This window comes from Pinus tabuliformis, chromosome 2_2, assembly GCF_031772625.1.
Source record: "Pinus tabuliformis cultivar Carrire ecotype Pingquan chromosome 2_2, CPIR1, whole genome shotgun sequence".
Taxonomy (NCBI): Eukaryota; Viridiplantae; Streptophyta; class Pinopsida; order Pinales; family Pinaceae; genus Pinus; species Pinus tabuliformis.
This window is the reverse complement of record NC_142300.1, coordinates 456,836,138-456,862,362: the sequence shown is the minus strand read 5'-3', so window position 1 is coordinate 456,862,362 and position 26,225 is coordinate 456,836,138. Positions and strand designations below refer to the sequence as shown.

General features: G+C 38.0%; 1 pseudogene; it reads left to right on the top strand.

The window, feature by feature from the left end:
- The first annotated feature begins 19,678 nt into the window (after positions 1-19,678).
- Positions 19,679-20,473, top strand: LOC149193232 (T-complex protein 1 subunit beta pseudogene; annotated as a pseudogene).
- The last annotated feature ends 5,752 nt before the right edge of the window (positions 20,474-26,225 follow it).

Here is a 26,225-nt window from a genome sequence, read left to right as displayed (position 1 = left end):
AGTCAGATAGAGTTGGCAGAGCCTTTTAGTGGAGCCACTAAAGGAGACCAGGCAGATGTGGCATAGATGAAAAATCATTGGAGAATTAGCTTCATTGGCCATAGGCGGAGCCCATTTGACAGCCTGGCCTTACAGAGTTACACCGACGGAATAGTTAGGGTGCAGAAAGTGGAAGTGTTGGGTGATGGATAGCGGGACATGGAGGCAGAGTGTGGCATAAAGGAGTTGAGAGGGATGACAGTGGCAGTAAGGTTCACAATCACAACCAATGATTAAAGCATAGGGATGGAAATGAGTGGGCTAACTTGGAGCGCCAAAAGTGTAGCAGAGAGCCCCCTCATTTGCTGCAGGAAGAGCCCACATTACAGCATGGCCTGATGGTCTAACGTCGGCACAACCCTAAGGCCCACATACTAAATGCAGTGGGAGACATACATCGAGACATGAAGATAGAGCATGAACCAATAAGGAGTTGAGTGGGAGGGCCCCATAGTTACATTAAAGCCCATAAAGGTTAGCCTGGAGGAAAGTTAAGCGGAGCACGAGGTTAAGCGCTAGGAGATAGGCACTGAGCCATGTAGCGGCATTCTGATATCACTATAGTTGGGAGTTTGGGAAGGCCTTGAGGTGTCAGGAAGTGGTTTCCAAAACCTCCAATCGTACAGATCAATGACAGAGAACCCTTTCAAGGGCACTCCTCCTAATACCACATACCACAATGGAGAAAAGGTCAAGAGAACAGAGCCCTGTGTTGGTGTATGTTGTTGTAGAGTGGACAAAGTGTAGAGAGGGTATTATATTAGTGGATGTTGTTGGAAAGGACAGTGGGTTGTTGCAGAGTGAGCATAGGATAGATTGTTATGTGAGATTAGTAGAGGAAAGGCTGCAAAAGAGAACATAGTTGAAAACGGGTAGAGAGGTTACCAAATATAGTCAGTATTATTTTCTTATTTAGTGTGGTTTGGAACCTATTTAGAAATACTAGAAGCAAGGTTTCCCCCATGCTAGCTAGGAGAAACAGATGATCCCCCCCACACATTACCCAAGGTGACTATTCCCATACTAGAAATACGGATAACATGCTAAGAAAAACTAGGAGTGAAGATTCCCGATCCTATAGGATGTCTAGGGTTGACTCCCATGGCAAAAATAAATAAAGGAATGGGCACAAAGATACTAGGGAAACATGTGGAAGTCATAGAAGATACTAGTGGTATGACCTAAGAGGGCATGAGAGTTGTTAAATGAGGTGTAGATCCAACCATACTCAGTGATGGAAATGATGTCATAGAAGTATAAACTCCAAATGTAGAGGGTAAAGGAGAATTAGCCTCCTCCATAGGTAGTGAAAAAAAGGACTATAAATGTAGGAAGGTGTAAAAACATATAGATTCGTCCATACTAAATCTAGTCCTAATGGGTCGGTTAAAGGTGTATTAATGGGAGAGACATAATCGTCTATAAGTTTCTCGATAGATATCAAGTCACTACCAAGAGGACCATGAATATATTCCACAACTAGAGTTTGATCTAGTTCTTGAGTACTAACATGCACCCTACAAGCAAGAGTCAACAATTCACCTATCTTAGGAGGGAGACCCTAGATTTTATGTCACTAATGGTGGTTTGGTTCAACCAAGGTGAATTAATATGTTTTAACCAAACCAAGTTAGTACAAACACCCCTAAGGCCAAACTACTAGCACGGACTAAACAAGACACACTAACAAAGCCATAAAAGGTAGTTACATGAAAACCAATCCTACTACTATGTTTTAGATGGCCTTCCAAACAACTTCTTACTTGTGAGATATCGATGTTGCAAGCAGAGTGGTTGAAGGGAAGCTAGGGTACAGGGATGGTTTCTACCTAGAACCACCACCTATAGGGTGTTTTTTCTAGGAATGGTCACTAAGTTACCTCCATCCCATGGGGATGCATGAGGCTTGGGATTCTAGGTAGTTAGTAATTGGCATGGGATTCCCTGCCAAAAGATGGGTATCCTTAAGGAGAACCTCTCGCACCATGAACTGAGTCTAACTCCCTCTAAAACAAGTTTTTGACATGATATGGTTTTTAGCATGGGATTATGGAGGATCTTTAATCTCCCTACCACAAGCGGCTAAGTTGGTTTTGTAACATCCCTGGCCAAAAGTCCATTTAATAAAGCTAATAAAGGAAGAATAATAATCAAGTTCATGGGAAATGTATTCGAAGTTTAATTTTGGGCAAAACCATAGTGATGGGGATCACTTATGATTAATGAATGGCTATGGAAATTGTAAAAGGAAATGGGAAAGGATTTGGAAAGGCATCAGGAATCTATTGGCATATATTTATGAAAATAATGGAAATTAGGAGAAAAGGAAGATGAAAGGTCATAGGTTTCATGTGAGGAGTATATTGGAGGAAAATAATGGGAAATGAATAAATTAGAGGCCTCATTGATAAAAAGTCTTCTAAGGATTAGTTTATCGATTTTTGTCAGTTTTAGCTTGGAGCTTTATTCTATTCACTCTCTCTCATACTCTTGGATACTTAGAGTTTTCTTGGAGCACTCTTGGAGGAGTGTGGCGTACTTGGGATTTGGAGAAAGAAGGAAAAGGAAAAGTAGGAAAGTGTAAGAGGACATTGGGATCAATAACTATAGTGGGTTTTTCTTGAAATTACTAAGTTGCATGTATGGTTTCCTTGCTAGTTTTTGCATGCATGGCACATGCATGTGGTTTCTTGGTTATGATATGTCATTGGCATGGAGTATTTCCTAGATTGAAAGTGGTTTTTCTCATCCTTTACATTTCCTGGATAGCCATGGTGTTGTGGGCTTACCCTTGTTTTTCTGATTGGTGCTCATATTCCTTATGGATGTGGGTTGAGTTATTATTTCTTAGAAGCCTTGGTTGGACAAACGCTCTAGTAACCCTATAACAATTTGGGTTGAATTACTATTCCTTGAATCCTTGGTTGGGAAAATGGTCTGGAAGCCCTTGGTGTGTTGATTTACTAGTCCTGGAAGCACTAGTTGGACAAACACTCTAGAAGCCCAATGAAAGTTGTGGGTTGAGTTGCTAGTCCTAGAAGGCTTGGGTGGAACAAACGCTCTCAATCCCTAGAGATCTTGGGTAGATACCAATTTGGTGATGATTAGTGATGTTTGACCTTGAAGTGGAATCACTAGTTGGTGGTTGAGGCAGTTTTGACTCTAGAAGCCTTGGTTTGGTTCTGTTTGGTTTATTCCATGATATCCCACATTCATGCTTGGAATATGGCACAGGGGTGATTGGATGAAAGAAAGATTTGGTTCAGGCCAAAATATGGTCGGTTGTACATGGAAGTCCCTGCCTTGGTTTCATTTTTCATATGTTAATAAGATATGTTTTCCTCTTGTATTTTATGGGAAAATGTACTTGTTATTATGTGTTCTTAATGGTTGTTCTATCATTATTATTTTGCTAGTTATATGTTGGTTATAAGCATGGTTTATGACAGACTTTAGTAATGGATCTCCTCATGTTTTGATTAGAAGATGATATGTTAATGAATGCATCACCTAATATATGATCTTGCAACTATCGTGAGGAGGTATTATTCCTTGATGATTCTCAAATAAGTATGATACCCCTGTGCTCATATGTGTAATTATGACCTGTACATTGCATGTTTGTGATATGTTTGATGGAATGCCTGTCTTGGCTGGTATGGGTAAGGTCAAGTCCTTGTTCAAGTGCTTTCATTAGTAGCCTTATTTAATTGTTATTTATAATTTCTGGAAGTTTCATGAAGTTTTGGGCAGAGGCCTAAGTCGTGGCCTTGAAAAAGTGGCTCAAAATTTGCGGTTGCTAGCACAAAACTTCCTGGAAAAATTTGTAGCCGCATGGATGAAGGCTTGTGCATGTGAATGGAGCATCACAATCAAATGGAGGGCTTATCATTAGTGAAAATTGGGATCTAGTTCTATCAAATACCCAGTTTTCCCAAGTGTTGGACACCTAGAAGGGTTGGTTGGCTCCTAAAGGTTCTGTAGCATCTCAGGAAGGTCAAATTGGTCTTGTCTTATCGGTTCCACTTCCTTAATTGTACTTGGGGAGTTGAATCATATCATAGTAACTCTTTGTCACATGTTTACCCTAGTGGACCATTTATATTGGGTAAATGTGGGAGTATGGAGTTACATGTTCTATGATCTTAGATTAGTTTACTCACACACCTAACTCCAAAACCCTAGCCTTAGCTAATGTTCATGTGCTACTAGAAAAAATCAAAGACATGTTTAGTAAATTTTATTAGAGCATTTATTTTAGAGGTTGTTATTTACTTAGTTGGGTGGCAGTGCGAAACAAAAATGTTGTGATGGAAGCTTGTTAATAATACCCTAATGCAGCTATATGCACAATTGTTTTTTCAATTTGATGAAAGCTAACTACAGTAGGGTACGAGTCTTCTTATTTTTCAAAAGAAAACAAATGGCTACCAAATTCACCTCTCATTTATCCTAAAATAAAATCCCCAATTTTATAAGAATTCAAACCCAAAAGACAAACCAAGAAACAAAATCCGTAAAGAGGCCAAAGGATCCCCAAGTTAGAATTCAAAGCACAAAAAATCAAAACTCGGAATTAATAACAAAATAAGCAATCTCAAGCAATCAACAAGAAAGCCAAAATGTGGAAATAGGAAGGCAATGTGAACAAGCTAGGGTTGCAACACAATACCTAAATGAGAGGAAATGTTATACATGGACAAAACCAAACCCTAATAGCAGGATAGACTAGAAAATATTGAATGGGAGCAACAAAAAGTGAATCTGAAATAAATAGCAAACAAAACACACCCAAATCAACTTTTGAAGTCACAATTCGCACAACCACAACAAAAAATACCACTTTTTGCAATCAAAGGAAAACACGCAAGAGATAATGCAATTACTAAATCAAAAGCAACAAAAGCACTCAAATATGATATATTGCACGATAGAAAACAGATAAAGAAATCCAAGAACATTTCATAGAGAAGGAAGTTGAAATTGAAACCAAATAAACAAACTGGGAAACCCTAGCAAGAGAGTAAAACTAATCAAATCTAAAAAGATAAAGATGGATTAGATTTGTAGACCTAGATGTTAGTGTGAAATTTCCTCAAAGGTGTACGAAAATTACTTCACATAAGTCACTAGGTGACAAGTGACGCTAGAAACAAGTTCATGGTTGCTAGCAATTCATATCTGCAATAAAAATGGAAAACCTCCAACAAAAGTATAGACAATCCAAAATAGAAAGCAACAGTGAAAAATATTCAATGCACTAACCCAAATTGAAAGGCTTTAATAAAATGAATATTTTATTAAAAACAACTGGTGAAGGATATCTACAGATTGGTTTGTAACTCCCCCTTCATGGGATGGGTCCTTTGATATCCTTGGAGCTTCAGAAAATGATATTTTCTCTCAATATGTGAAAAACCCAAACAAAAAGTGGAGAACTCAAAATGGGAGATCAAAGAAAAAACACAATAATGGTGATGATGATTATGATCATAGTGAAGAATGAATGAAAAACCCTCCTATTTATAACAAATTATGGAGTTAATCTCGAAAATGGAGAATAATAAAATAGTATTAACCACGTCAACATCTAACCGCTTAGAATACTTTATTATATTTATTGGGGAGGGAAAATATATTTAAAATGGTTAAATATTTTTATTTAGAAATAATTAACAAATAACATGATTTATTAATGATTTTGCGGGAATTAATAATGGTGTGAAATCAAAATAATTATTAATATTGATTTAATATTTATTCGAATAACATAAATAAGAATAATGAAATAAATAGTGATTTAAATATTCTTGACAGATTTAGTCAAATGTGACAAGGAATAATTATTTAAATAATAATTCAATAATTATTCCTAGAGAAAATTAAATAAATAATGATTTATCTAATTATTCTCATGGGTTTCCTAATTTAAATCAAAAATAATTTAATAAAAGTGGTTTACAAAATTATTTTCCATAGTGAAAGTGATTTTACTATGGTAAAATTAAATCTACATGGTGTGTTTCAATCCACCTAGTTATAAATGACTAGGTGATCATTTTTTTGAGATAACAGATTGCCCCCATACATATGAGTGTGAGGGTAGAATAGTATGACTGAAATATGTTGTAGATTACACTTCCATGAGACACAAAAAGGGGAGTCAAAGAGAGAGAGAGAGAGAGAGAGAGAGAGAGAGAGAGAGAGAGAGAGAACTGAAGCAAGTCAAGAACAAACAAATAATGGAGGGGGTGAGACCTACTAAACTGATAGAAGTATCCTTTGGTTTGGTAGTACATGATCTCAAATGAGGCAGGGGAGGCATACCCATACCCACCAAGCTAACTGCGTACAAAGAATAATGATAATCCCAGCAATGTGGGACTGAGCTACAAAGTACATGATACACTAGCATCAATGGGCTAGAAAATAATACAATGGATCCCATATACTTAATGCACATGGAAAAACATAGGCTAGGACTGAATACAATAACATCTGAGTACATGAGATATAATTCCACTCGAGATGACATGGTGAGGGGGGATCACAACTAAAGGAGCCCTTTTGAACATGAAAAGGCTCTAAAGATCTGAATGGATCATCTAAAGGAGACGTGTGTTGCGGGCACTACAACTGGTGGACACCGAACCCATCACATCTACGAGACTACATCTGAGGTGTGATCAACATCTGTGGTCACTTGGGCATGTGGGGGCTACATGAAGGGCTAACCCCTCATGAGTTCTGAAACATCTAACACACACCCAAGAATCACTATGACAATCGTATAGATCACCAAATCGTCAAGCTTACAAATATCAATCGTGTGATAAGGAGTTGATGTCAATCACATGATAAATAACCATGTTAAAGGGAAATAATGAGTCCCTTTGCTTGATCTAAGGCACACACAAAGATGGAATCTAGAACCAAGGTACACTACCCTCTAGACCACTGTTCTAGAATAAATGTGTTGAGGTCGAGAAAAGAAGTTCGACCAGAATTAAGGTAATATAGAATCCTCAACAAAGGCATGAGGTATCATAGTAGAGTGATTGATGGACTAACACTAGGGATGGTGATGGAAGGAAACAAGATGGGTGGCAGACTAAAGACTTCCCTTGTCAGAGCATAATAATAATGGTTGATTGGCTAGCGACTAAATTGATTCGGGAGGGGATGGTCAATGACTAAAATGGGGGTTCAGCAAAGATAAAGTAGTAGAATTAGAGGCCAAATATGAGTAAAATTGGAGGGAGGCGACATGACAACGAATGAAACATTTTAACGAGACTCGAGAAGACTCAGAATAGACTCCATAAGTACAAGGGTGACACATCTCAAATTCTCTAAACAAGGGTTACTCGATGATGCTTCCACATGGGGGAGTCCTGGAGGGGACATGAAAACATGAGTAAATGATGGTTACTCATGATGAAAATCGACACGTGAGTCAACCAATGCAAAGGTAAAGTGATACCATAGTACGGGTGGCTCAAATGAAGAGATTCAATTTTAAGAGGTGGTAAAGTGAGACTTCATGGAAAAAATGGCTTCCTGGTGAAGTATCAAATCACCAAAAGAAAATAGAGAAATGTTATAGAACTCGTTGGGAGCTTTTCTACGGTGTTGACGGTTCATCAAACAAAGCTACGGTTTGGTTGCAATGGGTAATGGAAAAAAATAGTGTCTTTCCTATAAAAGGGATTTTTTCTTCCAAATCTAATTCATTTGTATAGTGAGTTGTGGATAATTTGGAGAGGAGGAAAAGGCCCTAAATCATGTGGAGATCGTAGCAGACAAACCAACCATCAGACTCAGGATCTGCAAGTTGGAGGTAGGTGGCCTAACATTACTCATCATTTTTGGTTGATTAGATGTTTAGATTAGGGCTTGATATCTCTACGAGGGACCCCTTCTCATCCTCATGGCGACAACACACTTTTGGGGGCCTGATTTGCACTCTGGAACGCAAAAATGGGGCCCGTGAGTGCATCCAACATAATTTTAATGGAAAAAACTATGTTTGGGGATGAGAGAATGGGCATGATTAATTGTTTGCTGGAAGATGAATCTAAGTACTCGACATGAATGGATTTGACTCTTGATTGAAAAAAAACAATCGTATTTTGTAGGTGTGGCAGACTTAAATATATCACGACAAGAATGATATTTGGAGTCCCTCTGTGCTGAGATTCAGGTGAATCAAGTAGTGAGAGGGGTATTGGCATGATATGGCGTGCTAAAGTTCTTATAGAACCGTATGATGAGGGATGGTGATCCCTTGTTGTCAAGGATAATGAGTTAGTGGGACCTAGATCAGAAGGCATTTGTAGTACAAGGGCACAGGATCGAGATCACGATCGAAGACATATATTTTCTGACAAGACTACCCCCCTTGGAGGTGGTAGGGGAGATACATTCAATTTTGCCTCGTGTGATGCATATAGATGAGTTTTTTGATTGTCATTGTGTATCGGGGAGTCGTGCAAAGGGCACAACCATATAGATTAATGACTTCAAGAAGCTAGAGACAGGAGGTATAGCCGCAATGGTGCTATAGATTTGTGGTAGCTAGGCTTTCCACCATATCACTAGAGGGAAGATGATGCTGGTGGAGAGTGTATTAGGAGGGACCTATTATGGGTGGGCCCAGATGATGTTGTTGTCATTGAAATGAAAGTTGACATTATGTAGATGGAGGAGCAATGATAGTTGTTCATTTGGGATAGTTCTATGCTCACTCTTCTTTAAGAATATCCCCAGTATTTTACCTCATGTTCAAATCTGTGATGGGGGCCCACAAGAGCCCAGGATGTGCCATTGGGGGCAGCTACTGAGACGAGGTGGAGGAGGGGGAGTCAGATGATTTTTTTGACCTGAGTGTTTTGTTCATTGGGAAGAGATGCCACTATACATAGATCACTATTCATATAGTGGCATGAACTATCAAGGGGATCCTGACTTACCACTTCCACTAGGACGAGCATGGGGCGTAGATGGTAAGTTAAAGTTTCTATACATTTGATGCATTTCTAGTTTAAGAAACATATATATGTGGTACTGATTTATAAACTTTGTGGTATGCAGATTTAGCACCAGTGAGGCCGACAAGATACACGGGACGAGCCACTTCACTAGGGGTTGCAGATAAAGGTGGTGCCTCATCAAAACAGAAATTAGATGATGGTGCTCTACTAGAGGATCTTCAACACAGATTCGACGAGCTACTAACTAGGGTGATAGATCATGGGTGGCATGATCTAGAAGATCGACATATAGATGAGTGCACAAGTCTTCCCTCATAGTGGCGAGGAATCACGTGGCGCCTTGTGATGGTCAGTCAGGAAGTAAGAGATCTATGGGCTAGGGGAATGTATTTGTTGGCTTGGGAGCCTCCAGATGATAGTGATTAGGCACAGGGACATGTGGGTCCCCATTTTTTATTTATGATAACATACAAGTGAGCATGTTAGATGTATTTAGAGTAGTGGAGTCAAAACATTGTATGATGATACATATTTATGATTATGCATCATTTTGTGACAATTATGGTTCGCCATTTGTTTATGGATGTCTTCTTACATGTGATAAGTTCAAATTTAGAATGTTATTTGCAATGGTATCTACATAGTTATTTTAGGCACTAGGAACATGATTGAATGAAATGGATTCAAATTCACACACCAAAAACTTAACTCGTAGATATTTTCTAAATAGGATAATATTATGCACACAATAAATGCCATTCAATTGCATGACAAGTAGTAGGGAATCAAGACAAACATGAAGGTGAAGGATGCGATGTTCAAGGGAATCAACTAACAAACCTATCAAAGCAACATATTCAGCCTGGTTAGTAGTGGGAGATCCAATGAAAATGCCATTAGGATGAACTAATGAATGCAAAGGGGTGAAAATGGCCCAAGTTGCCGATGAAAGATTCCTGGTGAAGTGACTCACACCATATGCAAAACTGATATAAGTTGTGGATTATGGATCCATCTAAAACAAACACAAATACAATGTGTAAAAATTTGGGGGATGCAAACTACCTAAATGAAAGAATAAAGAAATATATACACACATTTCAATGGGAAATGCTATGGGTAAAATTCTTGAGGTAGAGTGCATTTTGAGGATTGGGAAGGATTTCTCCTTCGGGGTCCTCTAATAGGTATGCCCCCTTACCCAATCGTTGCGTGGTAATTTAAAGTCCATAGGGCATATGTTGTTCGAATTTGTGGATTTCAAGGGGTTATTGAACCAATCGACCTCACTATGGATGAAGTCTTTCGACTCCACAACATATTGGTCATGGATTTGCTGTGGAAGGAAGTACACAACATGGTGCATATCATCCCAAGGATAATTAGGGGTGGTCATAGCTTCCATGATGTCTTCATCAAAATAAAATATGGGTGGATTGGAGGAAGTAGGACCACATAATGTTGAATGGCTACCTGAAGCATCTTCATCACAGACAAGGTTCACATACACATCATCAAGGTTAGGAGACATATGACCAGTAGATGGAATATCTACTGATGTTGAGACCGGGGTTATCATCGATGGAGGTACAAAAAAAGCATAATAGGATACATCAAGGGAATTCCAAGGCATCAATCTCATGGATGAAGAAAATTAGAGAATAGGAGGAGTATCTTTTGTCATCTCGATGTCAGGAGGAGAGATCATAATGGGTGTCTGAGAGACCTCTTGTTCCGTTGTAGGAGTGGGACCAGAATCTGGAGGTAGAGGAGAGGTGGACTCACTATGAGAAACCTCTAATTCGTGAAGCACTTGAAGTGTGTCATGAAAATCTTCGAGATGGGGACAACAATGCGAATAATGGCCATAATTATCACACAAAGCACATGGGTGTTTTTTACGTAATGATATTATTTGTAGCTAACTTAGGTAAGGTGACAAGGACCTTAGGAATGTTAGAATTAGGGAAGGTATCAATGATCACATATTTAACATGAGGGAGTTTAGGACAATTATTGGTGGCATGACCAGAAACATCACACAAAGTACAAGGAGGAATAGGCTTTGGCCGCTTGGGAGGAGTTGGAGTTATTGGGGGGGGCTTGTCTTTGGTTCCATTTTTCTGGGATTTCCCCCCCTCACCAAATGATTTTGTAATAGGAGTAGGCTCCCACTGAGGTTGTTGTGGAACTAAATAAAAGGCAAGGGTAGGAACAACAGGTTGGGTAAGGGTCAAAGTAGTGTAAGGTTTCAGTTGATTGGGTGTTGTGTTTGTAGGAAGATCGATGTACCACACTGGGATACCCAATGTAATGTTGGGTAGACTCAACATAGCCATGGCGGGAGTAGAATAAACTCCAAGAGGTGGAAATAAGAATGGTATATGACCAGAAGGATAGTGTCTTGGAGGAACTGCTACAAGATGGTTAAAGCCTAGGGGAATGGTTCCAGGTGGAAAAAAATCAGGAGAGACACCAGTTGAGGGAAAGGGTCCTTGACATGAAAAATTTTAGGGGCGAATTTTTTCCCTTAGGCGAAATTAAGGGGTTTTAAATTTTTAGTGGGCGAATATTTTGTATCATAGTACATTTTTACAAATCGCCTCAAATTTATTTTATCAAAAAAATTTGGTATGGAGGTTAGCCCACCTTATTTTAAGTGAGAGGGTAAAAAAGGTAGATTTATCCCTTGAAATTAGGAGTTACAACCTTCCCTTCGCCCTAATTTTCAAGAATAAGTTTTATTTAAGTGAATCCTATGGGCCAAATACCATATTTATAAAAGAGGTATGGTAAATTAATAAAAATATAAATAAATGAGAGATATGGTAGATAAATAAAACTTTTTTTATATTTACTCCATAAGTCACCTCATATACATGCAAGGGTGTAAACAAATAAAAATATAAATAAAGTGGAGGTATGGTAAATAAATAAAACCTTTTTTATACTTACTCAAAAGGTATGGTAAATAAATAAAAATATAAATGAACTAGAGGTATGGTAAATAAATAAAACCTCTTTTTATATTTAGTCTGTAACCCTCTTTCTATTTATGAAGGCTCAAAAAAGAGGTTTTATTTAAGTGAATCCTGTGGGCCAAATACCATATTTGTAAAAGAGGTATGGTAAATTAATAAAAATATAAATAAACGAGAGGTATGGTAAATAAATAAAACATTTTTTTTTATATTTAGTCCATAAGTCACCTTATATTTAAGGACACTCAAAAAATGCATTACATTTAGGTGAAACCTATGGGCAAAATACTATGGGCCAAATACCATGGGCTAGATTATTATTAATACCATGCAAAAAAACATTATTAACCCTAATATTAGTATTAATAAAAAAAATGGCATATGGTATTGGCCCATGGTATTCACGTGGAATTTAGCCTATTTAAAGGGGGGGAATTAAACCAGCATAGATCCATCTTTACTCTGGATCTACTAAGCCCCGAGAGGGATCAAATATCGTGATATGCAAACTAGCAAAGAGTGAAAAAATATTTGATCCCTCTCGAGGATTGGTGGATCAAGAGTAAAAATGGATGTTGTAATTTAATGTATGTTAAACATTTTAACTTGGTTAAAATAAAAATCAATTATTAATTTTTATAAATTACTAATAGTAATTTTTAAGCTCCAGGTTTATGATAACCAATGGTATTGACCCATGGTAATACCATGGTATTCATGTGAGCATAGAATATTTAAAGGGGAAATTCTATCATCTTAGACCCATCTTAATTCTGGGTCTACCAAGTCCTCAGAGGGATAAATAGATTTCATCGCTCTAAGAGTGGTAGATATGGAGTTAAGATGGATATAGGTTGGTTTTTATGATAATGAAGATATTAAATAGACTTAGGAAATTATATTGTAAAAACATCTTAAGGTGAATGGTTAAAGCTACATTTAGTCACTTCACAAAATTTAGTTAAAAATACCAATAACTCCATTAATATTGCTTTTTCTGATTTAACAAAAAAAATTCAAAACAGTGAAACATTATCACTCTTTCCGCATCACCCTTGTAGAAGATTTCCCACCATTTTTCAAACATTCTCAATATTGATGTTGGATTAGTTGTTTGAAAAATAAGCTGGTTTGTACAAACTTTCATCTTCTGTGCTATTCTTAGTTAATGATCCGTAGGGGTTGGAGCCACTGCACCATATTTTCCTAAAAGGTGGATATTGTTCACCAAAAAGGAAATTAATCTACATGTTACAACGCTGTTAAAAAATGCTAGACATATGAGGGTAGTGAATTATGCTAATAAGCAATTTAGATTGGGAGAGACGTAATTAAATTTTATTATCTAATTGAATATTTCCAATTAAAATAATAATAAATCTACATTTATATATTCATGTATTGATTGGAAGGATTCTCACAATGGTCACTTCTTTCAATTAGATCCCCTTCAAGCCTTTGGCATACCTAATACTTTCTTATATAATATAGTTAGGGCTTGCTACTTGTTGGCGTGTTGGAGTAAACAAACTTGATGTGTTTTTTCTATCTCGCAGTTGGAGTCTATGGAACAAGAAAGAAATTTGATAACCTGAAAAAAGTGGTAGCTTGACAAAAGTTGTAGAGAAAAGATTAATCTCTCCTACCTTGACAGAACTCATGGTCAATATCAACACCTACAAGAACTTTGTTGTGGAATATTATCAAAACTAATAGAAGGATATGAAAGAGTGTATTGTAAGAACCTACAAACATGGCCACTGAAACTTGGAACATTGTTTGTAGGAAGAGAAAATTATGTTTTTTTTTCCAAACATGTATGTTAGTATATTACAGTTTAATGAATATGTTTTCTTATTATCATATATGGTTTCATACTTTAACAAAACATTTTCCAAGACTTCACAATGTTTTATTATTCAATAAAATATTTTCCAAGATCTTACAAGATTTTATAATTCAGTGAAAGATTCTCCATCACTGTAGAAGATAATATAATCTAGTGAGAGATTGGCCAAAAAAATTATATATACATATTATATTATTGATAAAATCGCCTCCCATTTTTCCTATGTATCATGGGGATTAGCCCATTTATTATACATGTAAATTTAGGGTGGTTATTAAAATTTTCCCTGGTCCTTGAGGAGTGGTACTAGAAGGCTAGGTTGAGTTAGGAATAGAATATTGTGGAGGTGTAGCCCGTTATGAAGGCATACAAGACCATTTGTGGGCGGCTTGCGATGCTTGGAGCATGCAAACACTGGATGAGCTAGGCTCAAAAGGGGTAGGTAGTGGACCATAGTAAGAACCAAGAAAAGTGGAATCTTTGTAGACTCCTGGAGAGACATTGGTGAAGGATGAGACATTCATATTGTTAGCCATGAAGGAAATGTTGGACTGAGGTGAAGTATGGGCTTTGGGGTCATAGTATGTCAACTGATAGATGGTGACGATCTTTCCATTATGGGGAAAACACATCTTACAGTGAACCATAGATGTAACATCTGACATGGCATAAGTATAATTATGACCCAAAAGGATGTTATAGTCTAAGGGAGCATCAATGACTTCAATGTCAATACATATAATCTTGCTGGCAACTTTGACTTGGAAGTTACAATATAAGCCAAGCGGTTGTGAAGGATGACCATCCCATGCCTGAAGAGTGATGGTGGATGGGGATAGGTCAAGGGAACCAAGTTTCTTCCAAACATTGTCATCCATCATGCAGGTGAAGGTGCCTTTGTCAATGATACACTGTTGAACATTGGCGTTTCTAATGGAGACTGGTAGTTGAAATGCAACGGATGAAGGTAGGGGAGGATTTTTTGACCTGTCAATGTGAAATATAATCATATGATCATCTTGAGGATCCATGGAACCCAAGGCAGATAACAGAGCTTTCCGTTGGGATCGACATGTCTAGAGGACTTCCACATTGACATCACAGTAGGACACTGTGCCAATTCATCTATTATGGTATATGTATGGGCATCTTTGGCAGAAGCAACATTTCGACATAATGGAGATTTGGGGATATTAGGGATAACCTCAACCTTAGATTGAGGGATCTATAAGGTACCATTGGATAACAATAGAGGCTTGTTGGAAACTTTGGGTTGGGACTCAGTTGCACACTTAGCAGATGGATTGTCATATTGCTGCAATCGAGTCTGAAGGTTGACTTGCTCAGTATTTACCACATCAAAATTCATCATAAGAATCTAATAATTATGGTGACCATATGGTGGAGTTGCCTATTTTTCCTGACCCTTTATAGGTGAGGGAAAGGATTGGTAAGAATTATTGGTTAAGATGAAGTCGGAGGGGGAGGAGGAGGAATGGGTTGCGATCCTCGAGAAGCTTCTTGATCTTCCCATTCTTGTCATATCTGGGGTAAAAGAGGACACTCATGGGTATAATGAACGTATACTTTGCAACAAGCACAAGGTTTGCTGGTATGAAGAGCCTTATTTTGCTTGGTATGATTGCCCTGTTGCTGGGTTATGGGATTAGGTTGAGGACCCTGACGGGCATTGGGTGGAGGACCCTAGTTTCCTTTATTACCTTGAGACTGCTTGTTTTGATTACCCTTCCCATTATTCCTTTTCTTGGGGTTAGGGGGATTGGGTCCACTCTTTTGAGCATACACGTCCTTGTGGAGGAGGTCGTTGTTGTGGTGAGGGGGAGCAGGCATGGGGGGCTCGGGCGTTGGTTCCAAAGGAGCTGGAGCACTAGGTGGTGCATATTAATAATAAGGAGATGGGGAAACATGGGATAAGCATGTGGTGCAGAAACTAGCCCTGACATCTGTTGATGCAGATGGGGATATACATATGTTGTGCTGGGACCTGGATAAGTGTTGCTTGGTGGAGGATTAGGGGAGGGATAATTGTAAGTGGAACTGGGCCCTCCCTAAGGTAGACCATAACTCATCTGAGGTATATAATATGGTTGAGGGTGTGATATGGTTCCAACTATTCCATCCACAAGATGTGATGCCCCTAGTGCATTTGCAACACTAGGCCAAGGCAGGTCAGGGATGGCAGTGTAAACATAACGTGAATTGGTGTAGATTAGATAAAATTTTAAGGCTGCTTGGAGTGCCTCTTCCTCAGACTAGGGGAAGTGTAATGTGACATCTTTAGTAATGGGGGCCAACTATGATCTAAGGAACCAATCCATATAGACCCGATCTTCAAATTTAAGAGCTTTATAGATACTACTCCTTCTACGACATTACTGAATATTGTCGTGTTAAACACACATGGAAAACAAAGACAATATGAAAGATAAATCATGTGAGTACACTTTTTTTATTAACAAGAGATTTACATTTATAGTACATTATGTGACTCTTGGGTTTCAGATCCCAAGGTCTCTTGGACTGCTTTTGTCCATTTGACTTCCACACTAACCCATTTAGGATTAGGTGTCCAACATTCCCCCCCTTAATCCGAAGGGTTATGTATGAGTCCAAGAAGAGAGCTGTAATACAAAATGTGCAAAAAATGCATGGCAGCACTAGGCTGAATGTGCTCTATGAAATGTTGGTAAAAAAGGGCGGTGGTTTAAGGATGACCACCAACACTGGAACGCTTAGTGCAGTTCCCGGAACTCTTCCAAAACTGGCAAGAAACTGAAGTTTTCTGCTAGAGGAAGTGATCCTATTGTTTTAAAGAGGGAAACCTTCAACCATAAAAGGGAGGTCTCACCCCGCATAAAAGGTAAAACTTCAACCTGAAAAGGGAAGTCTCAACCTCTGATGGTTTAAGGATGACTAACAACTCTGGAATGCTTAATGCAATTCCTGGAACTCTTCCAAAGCTGGCAAGAAGCTGGTGTCTTCTGCTAGAGGAAGTGTTCTCAATTGTGTTCCTGGAACTCTTCCAAAACTGGCAAGAAGCTGAAGTCTTCTGCTAGAGGAAGTGTCCCAGATTTCCAACTGAAGGCATGTTCAAGGGCATCTTTGTCGCTGGCTACAACTCTGAAATGGGTGTGGCAGGTTGTGGTTCAGGCTCGCTTGATGTGACTTTGAAGCTTGTAGATGACCATCATTTCCCCCCCTGTCAGATACAAGGTGAGATGATGGAGAAAACTCGACTGCAAGACTGTTCAATATTCTGGAACAAGTTCTGACATGTGTTTGGAATATCTTCTTGGCTGTTGATGCCCATTGCCAAGATGAATCTTTGTTCTTGCAGGACGTTTATTTCTGAAGCATCTGTGTGAAGAATGGCTGGTTTTATGACAGTGCTTACATGGATGAAGATCAAAACAATGATCTTTCAAATGGCCAACTCGATCACAGTGTTGGCATTTCTCAATCTGTTGTTGTTGTTGCTGTTGTCGTTGTTGTTGTGGAAGAGGGGCAGAATCTGGAACAGCTGAAGCTGAACTGTCATGAGGAGCAAGTGAACTGTTATGAATGAATCCAGCACTCTGAAACTGAATGGGCTTGGCATAGTCTGGAATATGAAAGGACAAGTCCTTGTCATATCCAAGACCAGTTTTGTGCTTGTTGTGGACAAGCTGTTCCCAAGGTCTGATGATGGGCTTGGGAAGTGCAGACTGAGTTTCTGCATCTGCATATACAACTGCTGCTTTATTTGAATGAACTGTAACATTATTAACATGCTGCTGATGGGTGGTTGTCTCAATGTTCTGAACAAAAACAGGTTCAGAATGGTGTCTATTTTGATGTAGCTCTTCTTGTTGTAGCTGTGATTCAAGCTGCAAAAAATTGATCTTTTCCTGTGCATTTTGTAGACATGTCTGAATTTCTGAGAGAGATCCTTTGCTGATTTGTAATGTGTCATCAACAGTAGATAATATCAGAGTTTTAAGGAACTGTAATACTTCACTGGTTCTGGCCATTTTTCCTTCAATGTCTGATTTACACCTTAAAAAACTGATCACAACTACTACTCAATGCAGAAAAGTAATATCTACTCACAGTACACAGCAATATCCTTTATAAATGTCAGTAAATGATCAGTGTGCAATATAAAGGATTACAATCAGTTCACCAAAATCTTTATGCAGCAGTGGAATCAAGGAAACAATGCACTATAATGAGTTTTAAATACAATGCCACAATTGGGGCAGCAACAACTGCAAACTTGTTTGGATCTTTCAAATACTCCTTCACTCTTCAACGTATATCAACACTTTAGTATCAGCTAATGAGAAGAATATACAACCACACAAATAGTCTCTAAATGGCATCCAAATTGTGACAAACTCATTCTGGTATGGTAGAAATTGACCCAGAATACCAACAGCCAGCAGCAATATATTAAGTAACTAGATAACTGTGTTTTGAGCTCCTCCAAGTACAAACACTTTATAATTCGGCTCAGATCAGGAAGATGAACTCAGCGAGGCGAGCTGTAGTTTTGAATCAGAAACGGGAGTTCAGAGAAGCCTTTAGAGATGGAGATTCAGTTACCATTGCATTGTCATTTGGTTTCTTGTGTGTAAATTATGTAGAGGAAGAAGCCAGATAATCAATTCGGTGCAGAGGTTATATAAGAATACTGATATATATAGCAGTGGCACCCATAAATAAACTTTTTTCTTTTTAATCTGAATACACAGTCAACAAAGGTCGTTTGCTTCCTAATAGTGGCCAAATAAACAAGGTGAATAAAATATTGGAACCTGGTTGCTTAGCTTAATTTGCAGCCCCTATATCTCTTCAAACTCGGCTTCTTTACACTAGCAATCTGCCCAGAGTTTATCTTTGATGTAACACACAGCCCCACTCTATCTTCTGTACAGAACGTTCCGCAAATTGTAGATTTGGACCTCTTTTGTAATGCTTGAGAGCAAGCAACACTTAATTTCAATATCAAAGAAAAATTGATGCTAACAATCACTCAAACTTAAAGCACCAAAAATTTACAATCCAAACTCAATCGGTTCAGTCTTATTTAGGCATGGTTACCATTTCCATTCGCATTTGAGCAGTTAGGAGGTGGATTCCTTTTCGTAACACCATTAACAGGACCATTCACAATGCCATTTCCAACACCATTTGATACAAGCCCATTATCAGCACCATTTACACTGCCATTTTCAAACACATTCCCTCCAGGTGATACAGGAGTTCTGCTACAATCATCCACATGAGGACTTCGACTCGAAATTGAAATTGCAACAAACCAAAATAGAATATAACAGGGAACCAGACAAATATTCAAGACTTTCAGATGCCTGAAAACCTAGAGCAAATGCAGAAATTTCTTATAAGATATAATAGAAACTCCGTCGATATCAATCTTTCACACAAATCTAATGTTTATTCAGCCAAGCTATAAAGCGTAACAGCCTTATATATCTGATTGTAGGACTCCGCGATCGTTCCTATCTATGAACGTTGAGAGAGGCTTTGGAAGACTTATTTGCCCGAAAGCTTCCATATGCTCTGCCGCTCCTGTCTCTCTCCGGTAAGAGAATAAGGCCGTTGTCTTTTGTATGTCTCCGGGAATCAGGCTATCTTTCTCTGTCTGTTTTTCCTTTGGTGTTTTAACCCAACCCTCGCTTTACGCTCAAGACTCTACTTCCCTCTGCAATCAAATATTTTCCTTCCCGGCGGACAGAAGCCTTCGGAAGAAAGGAGGCGATCGATTCTACAGTTAACGTTTCCTGCTCTCAGACATGGCAACTGAAAGGTTATTTAAAGACGATGCCAGGGACGAGAAGGGTGAACGGGCCAGGATGGCTTCGTTTGTTGGTGGCATGGCAATAGCCGACCTTGTAAAGACGACTCTAGGACCTAAAGGGATGGACAAAATTTTGCAATCCACAGGCAGGGGACATAGTGTCACCGTTACAAATGATGGCGCTACTATATTGAAATCGCTTCACATAGATAATCCCGCTGCCAAAGTAATGGTCGACATCTCGAAAGTCCCAGATGATGAGGTAGGAGATGGAACCACTTCAGTAGTTGTTTTGGCTGGCGAGCTCTTGCGAGAGGCAGAAAAACTAGTAGCAATGAAGATTCACCCTATGACAATTATCTCTGGTTATAGAATGGCTGCTGAGTGTGCTCGCAATGCTTTAGAACAGCGGGTTTGGGACAATAAGGCAAATTCAGAATCCTTCCGGTCCGACCTGATGAATATTGCAATGACAACACTCAGTTCCAAAATCCTTGCACAAGACAAACAACATTTTGCATCATTGGCTGTTGATGCAGTGATGCGGCTGAAGGGGAGTACAAACTTGGAATCAATACAAATCATCAAAAAGGCAGGAGGGTCTTTAAAGGACTCTTTTCTGGATGAAGGAGCAAGAGCGAATACCATAGAGCGGATAGGTATGTTAACGCACAGCGCCTCCTTTTTTTTTTTTTTAATGAAACGCTCATGGACAGTGCAGACAGCACGCAGGAAAGGAATATGCACAGCCCAGGGAGTGCAGAGGGCGCAGTCAAGGAGTTACAATTAATTTTAGGAATTCTAAAAATAGGGCTGGAAAATTGACAGAGGTTGCAGCTAGAATTTAGCTGAGAAAATATTTATGAAATGCAGAAGTCATGGCAGAAATAACCTGCACATAAAGGCCATAAACCAAATGGCTCACAGTAATTATGCAGGGCAGGAATACGCCTGCTCTGATACCATGTTAAACACACATGGAAAACAAAGACAATATGAAAGATAAATCATGCGAGTACACTTTTTTTATTAACAAGAGATTTACATTTATAGTACATTATGTGACTCTTGGGTTTCAGATCCCAAGGTCTCTTGGACTACTTTTGTCCATTCGACTTCCACACTAACCCATTTAGGATTAGGTGTCCAACATGTCGGAATGACGAGTCGTAGAAGTTTGACCGAAGGAAGCCAAAAATTTGGTACTGGTATCATAACATAGAGGTACTGGTATCATAACAGAAAGGTAACTGGAAATATGACAGAAAAGTTGTGGCAAGAGTCTCTAAGGTGGAATGAGTAGCTCTGGGTGGATCAACATACCACTTAGTAGCAGCTTCAGTGAGCATTCATTGGAACAAATGAAGATAGATGGAGTCTTCAGTAATTGAATTTGATGAACACCACATGTGGAATGAATGAACATGATTAGTGGGATCTTCTCCAGGATTACCTTCAAACTTTGGGATATATGAAGGGATTTTAGTAGGCATAGTTGGCCATGTGGGATCATGCAAAAGAGGATCATTCATAAACTAGCTAAACTCGAGGAGACTTAAACCATCCATAAAAGGAAGCAATGGAGTAGGAGTGGACACACCAGTGGGGATTACCTTGGTGGGGGCACCCTAGTTGGTACCTGGGTTACCACCCTAGGTTCCCGCACCCACGTTGGTGCCTGACATGATGGCAATACAGGGTTGAGAAGATGCATAATCAAAGGATGAGCAGGATGAATTAGCAGAATCAGAATCAGAGTGATGACTCGATGGAGGACTAGGAAGATGCACTCTAACTCGATGGGGAGGAGTAATATGTCCTAATGAGAACTAAGGGTGAAGACCTCGAATTCGACGTGACAAATGCTTAGGGGGCGCAATGATGTCCAGACAATAATGATCTAACTACTAAAGGGTGATGATAGGAATAGAAAAGCAACAAACAAAAGAAAACACCTATTGCAGTGGTGCCATGTGTAAACTAACCATTTTAATGATGTTACTCTAATACAAAAAAACACATCCTATCAAATAAAAATACCTCTAGCCTATAGGTGACCAAATCATCAAATAATCCTAGATATATAATGTTTCATATGTCCTTCCAAAGAACTTCTTACTTCACGGAATCTCATCCTCACAAGTAGATATGTCCAGAAAGAGGTAGGGTAGAGAACCAACTACTTCCCACAGCTAGTCCTATAGGGTGTTTTCCTATGATTGGTTAGTACAGTTACCTTCGTCCCATGACGGTGGTCGAGTCTTGAGCTTCTTGGTAGTTAGCCATCGCGCGGGATTCCCTTCCATAGGTTGGGTGCCCCCGAGGTGAACTACTCACACGATGACCCATCTTAACCCCTTCTTAATCGGGTTTCTAACGCACTCCAACTTTGGAGCATGGGATGGTGAAGGATTTTAAGATCCCTAATATGTCATCTTCTATGTCTCAATGAAAGCAGTTGATGGGTGTTATTGGAAGCATATCCCACTGATCCAAAACCTACACTACAGAGATTGCTTGGCCCTAGTGGCCAAGTGGGCTTAATCTATGTGTGTTGATTTATTGAGGTGTAGTGTTTGAAATCTTGGCTTGGCGGTGTTAACCAAGCTCACCTTCTCTTATGGTGTGAATGTGTGAAAATAATGTGTCAAGTGGATGAGTTAATTAAGAATGTTTCATGATGCCATGTGCTACTGAAAGTAAAATGATGAAATACTGTAAATAAATATGAAAATGACAAAAATAAATAGCTAATGAAGCACACAAAACCCCACCCACAAGGGTTACTAAGCGGCTGCACAAGACAGGGAAAAAAAAGCTACTCAATGACACATAAAAGGGCCTAAATGATCTAATTTCAAGGAAGTGAGATCTAGAGCCTCTAATCTATTGTAAATGGTGCAGACAAACAACAAAAATCAGAGGTGAAAAATGCCACAAAGGATAGGTTTGAAGCTCTAAAACCTAGGATGCTCAAGGGGATCCTAAGGGTGAAAAGGAAAACCCGAAATCCAAAAGGAGAAAATGTAAAAGAAACCTATCCAAAAGATATGAAAGGTAGTGGATCAGACTCTGAGAATTAGTGGTTGAAAATGTTGAAAACCCCAGAATCCTTAATCGAAAAATCTGTTTGTAACAATGTGGAGATGTACTCTAAACCCTAAGGGGGTTTTTCCCTTCCTAAAAGAGACAAATAAAGTGAATCCAGGCCTAAGGGAGATTGAAAAAATAAGTGAAGTACCTAGACCAGTTTACAAACAACACTCTCGGCAATTTTGAAAAAAAAATGGAAAATTTCCGGAAAGTTTCCAAAACAGAGGAACTGACCTAAAACTGAGAAAAACATAGATTTTGGGCAAAAAAGTGCTATCTGCGGCTCACTTGAGGGGTTGAAAAGTGATTTTTCCCCCAGGACTCTCAGTCAGCATATCTCACACAATTTTTTTCGTCTCCTGCTCAGCTAGTACCTGTGACCTGTGAAAAGAGCTAGAAAACCGCCAGAATTCGAAAATTTGACAAAAAAAGAAATAATGCTATAAATAAAAATTGGGAACCCAAAGATAGTTGTATAAAACCCTAAAATTTTCTGAAACTTAACTAACCCAGGAACGTTGTTATTACACCAGTGGAGTCCTCATTTGTTGACAACAAATGTAACTAAAGACCTAGTGGAGTCACCATTTTTTAGTGTGAAATTTCTTGGAAGGTATACCAAAAACACTTCACTTAAGTCACTATGGCACAAACAAGTTGATGGTTGCTAGCGATTCAGATCTGCAATAAAAATGGAAAACCTACAATAAACATATAGATGACCAAAAATAGAAAGCAACAATGGAAGATATCCTATGCATTAACCCAAATGGAAAGACTTTAATCAGATGAATCTTTTATTAAAAACACTTGGTGAAGGAGATCTACAAATGGGTCTATAAGTCCCCCTTCATGGGATGGGTCCTTTGATGTCCTTGATGCTTCAGAAAATAATCTTCTCTCTCAATATGTAAAAAACCCAAACAAAATGCAAGGAACTCAAAATGGGAGCTCAACCAAAAAATAGAAGAAATTAAAAAATAAAATGGTTTATTAATTATTTCGCGAGAATTAAGAATGGTGTGAAATCTAAATAATTATTAAATAGTGATTTAATAATTATTCTAATAACAGAAATAAAGAAAATTAAATAAATAGTGATTTATGTAAATATTCTTAAGGCATTTAGTCAAATGTGACAATGAATAATTATTTAAATAATGATTTAATAATTATTCCTAGAGAAAATTAAATAAGTAATAATTTGTCTAATTATTCTCATGGGTTTTTTAATTTAAATCAAAAAATAATTTAATAAAAGTGGTTTACTAAATTATTTTCCAGAGTGAAAGTGATTTTACTATGGTAAAATTAAATCTAAATGGTGTATTTCAATCCACCTAGTTAGAAATGGCTAGGTGATCATTTTTAGGTGATAACACTAGACTCAGAAAATATGCTGAAGAACATGAAGTCTAAAAATACAAATTCCTATAGGACCTCTCAAAATATTTTAGAACTCATAGCACAATCACATGGAAGGAGACCTCCACAGTTCATCTCTGCAACGGTACAATTACGGAGATGTAGTGATCCACCTAGTGGTTCTGGCAGAGTCACTTTGTAACCCCTTTTGTGCCAACGACTGTGGAAGAAATTTGGATTTTAAAGAAATGTGTTAGTAATAAGATGGAATCAAGGTCGAACTACCAGATATAAAACTCAAAATGACTCGCAATTGCACAGACAAATTCAGGAAGACCTAAAAATATATATATCCAAAGCAAAAGAGAAGAGATCTTAAGACAAATATAGAAAAATCCCCAGTAGAGTCACTAGTTCTATTATGGGAATTTATACATAGCCACTGAGAGCTAGTGCTCCATAGTATTGGCCCTAACAAGACTACTAGATACAAGAGTATATGAAATGTGACAAAAACTGTATAAACAAGTAGATCCCCAAATCGTACAAGCAGATCAACCATCCATGTGTAGTGTTCCTTATCAATTTTTGTACTTGAGATCGACACAGGTTGATGGCAAGTGTTTGATTCGAGAAAAATAATTCCTACTCCAACCAAGAGATCATGTCCTCTACAATAGATCTGAATCCTGCACATAATCACCACTAGGAAAACCACACAAATGGCCTTCCGCATAGGATCGTCGGCTGAAAGAAATAGACATGAACAATTGATTATAAACACAAATTAAATGGAAAGGAACCCTCACTTCTACTAACCATGAAATAAACAGATTATAAAGATTATTAGACCATCATATGGATCTTCTCCTCCAGATTTTGGCAGAGTGTCCCCCTCTCTAAGCAATATGACCTAAGACAAAAATAACTCACAATCTCTCATAGAATCAAAATAGCATAGTGATTCTAACTCCCCAAAACTATGTAACTCAAAAATTAGCCTAACCTCAAGGATGGACCAATATATAAAGACTAAGAGGACTTCCAAGATGGATGAATGTAGACGCTTTGGGTAAAGAGAAGTTAGGAAACTTCTCTAATAATGCACCCAAGCCAACTCGAAGAGATAAGATAAGATGTGGCTTTGAATTGATCTCCTAGAAAAAAGTAAGCCTCTAAAACATGAGTTAAGGTTGCAAGGACCAAACTGAGAAATCTCGTCTCCAACCTCTATGAGTAATGGTGGCCCATGAGACTGGAGGGTTACAAGTACTCTATCAAACACTAGGTCCCAATGACTGTAGACAAAAGCCAAAAGAAGGGTCAAATCTTAGACAAATGGTTAAAAGTAAAAAGACTCATGAGTACTGACTCTAGGAAGAAAAATAAGTTAATAACAATTATTTTTATTTATAGTTATGTTTTGAAAATTTTGATTTCCAATTTAATCTTTGCAAAAAAGCATATAATGTATAACATGAAATGTGTGTTTAATATTTTGTGTTAGCTCTAAAATACTTATACTTACTATAATTTAGTTGCTTATAATACTTTCAAAATACATATTTACAATTATGCTACAAATCTTAATACAATTTTTGAAATTGTATTTATTATAAAATTCTAAATATGTATAAATTATTTTTAATTGATTATTTACCTTTTAAAATGTATTAAATAGATATATATATTTTTTAGCAATAAAGTTGAACATGTAAATAAGGGTATTTCTATTTATGAAGGGAGATATATGTCCTGCAATTTATATCCATTTAAAAGAATAAAAATAAAGACGATAAATGGGAAGAGATAAAGTGGGATAGGGAATATGATTTGTCCATCGCAGTTTTCTCTTTAGTTAATAACGAGGTATCATAGAGATGAACTAATCGACGTTGTGGCCGAGCAGAATTATCTCTGGTTTACACTTCGTGAGGTATAAAGAAGAAATCACTGTTCTTCATAAAGAGAATACATACCAAATCAACGATTCCAAACCATGTAAGTATTATTTCTCACTTTGGAGTTTTCACTGTGGATTTGGATTGTCAGAGGGCAGCTGCAAAAGCTTTAGGTATGAGTTT